The sequence below is a fragment of the Emys orbicularis genome, chromosome 20, assembly GCF_028017835.1.
Source record: "Emys orbicularis isolate rEmyOrb1 chromosome 20, rEmyOrb1.hap1, whole genome shotgun sequence".
Classification (NCBI taxonomy): domain Eukaryota; kingdom Metazoa; phylum Chordata; order Testudines; family Emydidae; genus Emys; species Emys orbicularis.
In genome coordinates, this window is record NC_088702.1 from 22,344,623 (window position 1) to 22,350,930 (window position 6,308).

Here is a 6,308-nt window from a genome sequence, read left to right on the forward strand (position 1 = left end):
CCTAAATTGCCATGTGCCGGACACTGTCCCTGAAGCTTTGGTAGTGGCCACTGTCAGACACAGGACATTGGACTAGCTGCATCATTCACCTGACCCGGTGCGGCCATGCTTCTGTTCTTAACGGGCTTCTTGACGGCACCAGAATTAAATTTTTCTCCATTGAAATAAATAAATAAATTCCAAAGAATTTGGTCACTAGTTTGTTTCATTCAGTGCAGCAATATCAAGGGGCTTGACTCCATCCGGGGAACCGAGAATCCATGGGTGGGACAGCGGCTGACGCAGACTGCAGGGGCGTATTTCAGTGCGGCGGCGCCATTGCACCGGGTGGGGAATCAGGAGAGAAGATTCAGCAGCAGGAGCCCGCCTGGCCCTGGTGCCACCTCCGCCGCGCGGAGGCCGCTGTGCATTTGGCCGTGGTTAGATCTGCACTGATGCCTGCGAAGGTCCCCGAACCCACTTTTATCTGGGCGCAGATGGACTGGGAAGCACAGCCCTTCATGACCATCTGCACTGGATTTCCACCTGCGGGGGGAGGGGACAGGAAGTTGTCAGGGGAGCAGCTCCACTCCTTGAGCTGGACTAGGAGACAATGGTCCCCCCAGTCCTCAGGGCCCCTTCAGACTCCCCCACAGCCTCTGTCTCGCCATCTGCCCACACACACACACACACACACACACAGCCTGTCTGGCCCTGGATGGCCTCCCCCTTCTCCTCTGCACTGACACAGGCTCGCTGTGTGTCCTTGAACAAGTCACTGGGAGCCCCGATCTAGAGCCTATCAACGAAACCCGTATTGGAGCTAGCCAGTATTAGCTGCACCACTCATCTAGCAAAGCAGCAGCTCAGTGCTGGTGGCAGAACTGGGATCTCTAAGAAGGGTGGCTTCATAGTGATTTAAGGCATCATGATGGGACTCTGCAAAACTAGATTCAATTCCCAGCCCTGACACAGCCTTCCTGTGTGACCTTGGGCAAGTCACGGCACCGCTCTGTTCCTCAGTTTCCCCCAACTTTAAAATGCGGAGAACGATCCTTATTTTGCCTGTTCCGATTGCAGCCTCTTTGGGGGGCAGGAACTGTATCCTGCTGGGAGTCCTTCAGCATCTGACAGAAAAGGGGACCCCCATGTGGGTCGGGGATCTGTGAAGCCCCTGGCATGACAGGGGCTCTCTAGACTAAGTCAGTCCTACCACGAAGAGCTTAGAGACTAAACTATACACAGGTAATGGACGGGAGGAGAACCAGACACAAAGGGAGGGAAAGACACTGGCCCAAGGTCACACCGGAGCCCAGCATTGGGAATAGGACCCAGGTGTCCTGATCTGCAGCCGATACCTTTCCCTAGCGGCCTCCACCCAGCATCTCGCTTCTGCCCGACGGGGGATAAAACAACAAAGGAAAAATAACCCCAGAAGAAATGAACTGAGGTTACCAGTTGTTAGGGTCTCGACGATGTTGACACATTGGGTCTCGTCTCCAGTGCACTGTATGGTCTTCTCACTGCACTGATCAGCAAACACAGCGACGCAGGCTGGGCAGCTCCGGCCGTTGGGTTCGGGGTCAGCTGGGGGCACTGGGGAGAAGCGGAGCAAACGCAGTCAGCTCGGGGGACGAGCCCCAGGAGGCGTCGGGGCAGGGAGAGCAGCTGGGGGCTGCACAGCTCAGCCCTGGGTGCCCCCTGCAGGGGGAGCTGTAGCTCTGGGGACACCGGGGGCAGCAGGGGCAGGGGAGAGGTTTGCAGCAGGGAGCCCTGGACCCCGCCCTGGGTGGGGTCAACTGGGTTCACACCTGGTGAGCTCCACCCACTAAACTCCACCCACCCAGGGGCTGAGTGTTATTCCATGGGGCGCCCCCCGCAGGGCAGGAGGACCAGTCTCAGGAAGTTAACGTGGGGCAGGAGGTGCAGGGGATGGGGGAGGACAGGTGGAGCTGGGGAGAGGTACCTGTAATGGTGCTTGTTCTGCAGGTATCTCCCAAGCAGCAGGCAAAGCTTGTCTGTGTTCTCATTCCCTGCCCAAAATTCACAGAGATGGGGCCGGCTTTACATTGACTCAATGGCATACAGCCCTTGAGAATGCTCTGGGTCTTAATTCCCGCTGCACAGGGGGAAAAAAGGGAGATTTATTCCCCTTCCACTTCCACCCCATTGATGCCCTCTTCATAACACTGGCCCTGTGCCATTAGCCTTCCTCTACCCATGGGGAAACTGAGGCATGAAGAGGGGAAAGTGAGTCAGCCGCGGTCCCACAGGGCTAAACAAAGCGATTTCAGCACCTAAATTCAGCATTTACAACCTCCAGTTCAGAGGCGACACATGGGATGGGGGGGCGGTAGGCCTGGGTTTGCTGGCCCCGCTCGGTCACATGGTGCGGCCGGGTCCACTCCCTGCACAGCAGCAGCAAACAGCTGAGAGCTGAAGGCGGGGGCTGCAGAGGGGAAGGCGGGGGTGTTTGGAGGGGCCATGACTCAAGCTATAGTGAGGACGAAAATTTAAATTGCGTCTCCCCCACACAATCAGCAGGCACCAATTGTCTGTGCTCCAGCTCCCCACTCAGTTGCCGCATAACCCTGGGGGCACCGAATCTCCTGCCCATAAAGTCCTTTCATTGCCAAAGTTTCCAACAGGGGGTACGTGCCGGGCCGCCGAAATCCCCATGCCGTGTGTCCCGCTCACCCCTTAGCCGCAGTGGGATTCCCAGACTAGGCGTTCCCCTGCCAATATCACCTGCGGGGCCTGATCCAGGAGATGCCCTCAGAGCACGCCCACTGGATCAGGCCCTGCACAAAGCCCAGTCAGGGGAGGAGTTGTGGGTGGGGAGTGGCCCCCCGTGAACCCAGGAGCTCAGTGGGTCGGACGTTCCCCATGGACATGGGGGGAATCAAGGTCCAGGGAATGTTTAACTATTTCATACAACGTGGGGCAGCTTCAACAGGGGAGACAGAGAGACCCACCCGGACCCAGGGGGCCAGACACGACCATAGGAGGAGAGAGACCTGGGTTGAAGTCACCAGCCCGATTCGGGCCGAGTGGGGATTTGAACTTGGCTCCCCCAGCTGAGCACCCAGCCACTGGGGTCTCCTGGCAGCCCCTCCTCCACAGCCGTCATTCACAAGGGAGGGCTGACCCGGTCCAGATGCAGGACTCCCGGCGAGGGATTCCCAGACATGGGTCCCAAGTAGAGCTGGGCACCTCTGTGCAGCTGGGACTGAGGGGCCAAACAGGCCTTATGCCACACCTCTCTCCTAGGCATTTCCTATTGGCTGGCTTAGGCGGCTGTCATAAGAACATAAGAAAGGCCGTACTGGGTCAGACCAAAGGTCCATCTAGCCCAGTATCCTGTCTGCCGACAGTGGCCAATGCCAGGTGCCCCAGAGGGAGTGAACCTAACAGGCAATGATCAAGTGATCTCTCTCCTGCCATCCATCTCCACCCTCTGACAAACAGAGGCTAGGGACACCATTCCTTACCCGTCCTGGCTAATAGCCATTAATGGACTTAAGCTCCATGAATTTATCCAGTTCAGGGCCGGCTCCAGGCACCAGCTGAGCAAGCTGGTGCTTGGGGCGGCAGATTGTTGGAGGCGGCATTCTGCCCAATCCTAGGGCGGCGCGGCCGCTTTTTTGTTGTTGTTGTTCTTGTTCCGCTCCGGCCGCCCTGTAGGGGGTGGCGGCGCAGAGAACCAGAGCACCCTGCAGGGCAGTCCTCTTCCTTCCCTCCCCGCCGACCGGAGCGGAGCCCTCGCGGCAGGCGGCGGCACAGCGGGAGGGGCCGTGTGGCAGCGCCCCTGCTGTAGCCCTGGCCGCCCCCTTCTCTCTCTCTCCCACCCGCTCCCTCCCCTTCCCCCCCGCAGCCGGTCCCCCTGCACCCACGCTCCAGCTGCGCCCTGATCCAGTTCTCTTTTAAATGCTGTTATAGTCCTAGCTTTCACAACCTCCTCAGGCAAGGAGTTCCACAAGTTGACTGTGCGCTGTGTGAAGAAGAACTTCCTTGTATTTGTTTTAAACCTGCTGCCCATTAATTTCATTTGGTGACCCCTAGTTCTTGTATTATGGGAACAAGTAAATAACTTTTCCTTATCCACTGTCTCACTCATGATTTTATAGAGCTCTATCATATCCCCCCTTAGTCTCCTCTTTTCCAAGCTGAAGAGTCCTAGCCTCTTTAATCTCTCCTCATATGGGACCCATTCCAAACCCCTAATCATTTTAGTTGCCCTTCTCTGAACCTTTTCTAGTGCCAGTATATCTTTTTTGAGATGAGGAGACCACATCTGTACGCAGTATTCGAGATGTGGGCGTACCATCGATTTATATAAGGGCAATAAGATATTCTCAGTCTTATTCTCTATCCCCTTTTTAATAATTCCCTAACATCCTGTTTGCTTTTTTGACCGCCTCTGCACACTGCGTGGACGTCTTCAGAGAACTATCCACGATGACTCCAAGATCTTTTTCCTGACTTGTATCTGTCCACTTGGCGCGCTGGCTTTTGTGGTTTCCATCCTCAGCGGGCCCCTGGCCCACCGGCTGGCTAGTCGCCTGGGAGCTTGGCATTGCAACTGAGCTCGTCCCCAGGGTCTGGCATAAAACCCAGGTGTCCTGGCTCCTTAACCGGTGCTCACAGCAATGCACTCCACTCCCTTCCCGGAGCTGGGCCCAGGAGAGGACCCAGGCGTCCTAGGTCCCCAGTCTGTTCCCTGACCCACGTTGCTTAGGGTCCATCTCATGCGGTTCTTAATTTGTACCAGGCCTTGCCAAGGCAGAGCTGTGTCAGTTGTGAAAGTAAAAAAAATGCTTCAGCCCCAGCACCTCTTTCATGAGAGATTAACCCCGATCTCCCCTACCCAGTGTGGATTCGGTCAGCGCGACGCCACAGGAGTCTTCCCCAGCTGCGCAGGTCTGTAGGTCGCCTCTGCAGCTCACTCCTAGGCCAAAGCAAACCTCACACTGCAGACAGGCCCCTGGGGACGGAGAGAGAACATGAGCCACCTGGATTTCTCCCTCCCTCGCCTTCCCCTGGGCTCAGTGGGGAAGCACCGGGTACAGCGCCCTGGGGTCCCTCATCAGCATTGTGGATGGTCCCAGCTGGCTACAGACATTTCACGCTGCTCTGTGGCTGCGTCTCCCTGGATTTTGCTGCAGATTTTAGTTCCCCAGTGGGTTTTCCCACCTCACAAACACCAGAGAGATCCCCAGCGGGTGTGAGCTGGTGTCGCTCTCCAGTGCGCCGCAGCAAGGACCGAGTCCCACCTGCCATTGACTCCAGTCCAGCTGGGGCCCCTTGACACCGGCTGGGCCCTGGCCCCACTGACTCCAGTGCAGCTGCACCTCCCTGACACCGGCTGGGGATCACATATAAATGCCCTTCAAATAGCCTTGGGCTCCTGCTACTGAAATTCAGACCCGCTGCCTGTCACACAACAGACAATCCCCGTTCGAAATGCCCTTGGCCTCTGGCCAGCTCTGAAACGTGCCCAGTCACGACACGATTCTAGGGATTTAAAGAATAAATATTTCCTCCCATTTCCACAATTGTTTCACTCGCTGTCACAGGACTTTGTGACTTCCAGCCCTCTCCTCCGGACATTGTCACTCTGACGCCCCCAGCTCAGCCCCCGTTATTCTGCGGCTGCTTTTTGGTTACGTTTGTTAACAGTTTCACCCAGCAGGCAGCTCTGAGCTGGTGGTACGTTGGAGAAGTTAGGAAATCAGCCCCTGTAGGAACAGACCCCACTCACCCGTAGCCAGGAGAGCAGCGAGGATGCAGACGGCAAGAGAAGCCTCCATGGTGATGGGGACGCAGTAGATCGGCGCTGGGGTCTCTGATGCAGCCAAATCTCTGGCCAGCGGATTTATCACAGACGGGCTGAAATAAGATCAGAAGAGAGATTGGACATGCATGCGCCAGTCAACAGGGTGGGGGTATCCTCAGTTTTGAGGTAGCCAAAACCCTGACCCCTTCGTGGCTGGTGTGTTCGTGTCATCCACCCGGAGAAGTCAGAGACAAACCAGAAATGCTCCTGCTGGAAAGTTGCGGCATAAGGTGTCTGTTTCTTGGGATCCAGAATGATCACACACAAGAACCACAAACAAGGGGGAGACAAAACAGGCTGCTCACTATGGCAACAAGCGACAACTCAGCCCACCTTTGTTCTAGGCTGCTTCATTACAAACTGCCTCTGGTCCCACGCTTCCCTGCAGAGCTCCTTAGACTGCCAGCAGGACCAGGAAACCCCACAAACTCCCCCGCCCCCACTTTTAAAGTGATAGTTTGCCATTGCAATCCCGTCCTTGAGACACAATGTC

The 6,308-nt window shown here is 56.4% G+C and overlaps 1 pseudogene; it reads right to left on the minus strand.

The window, feature by feature from the left end:
• Positions 1 to 335: 335 nt before the first annotated feature.
• Positions 336 to 5,826, minus strand: LOC135892255 (phospholipase A2 inhibitor and Ly6/PLAUR domain-containing protein-like; annotated as a pseudogene).
• Between the last annotated feature and the right edge of the window lie 482 nt (positions 5,827 to 6,308).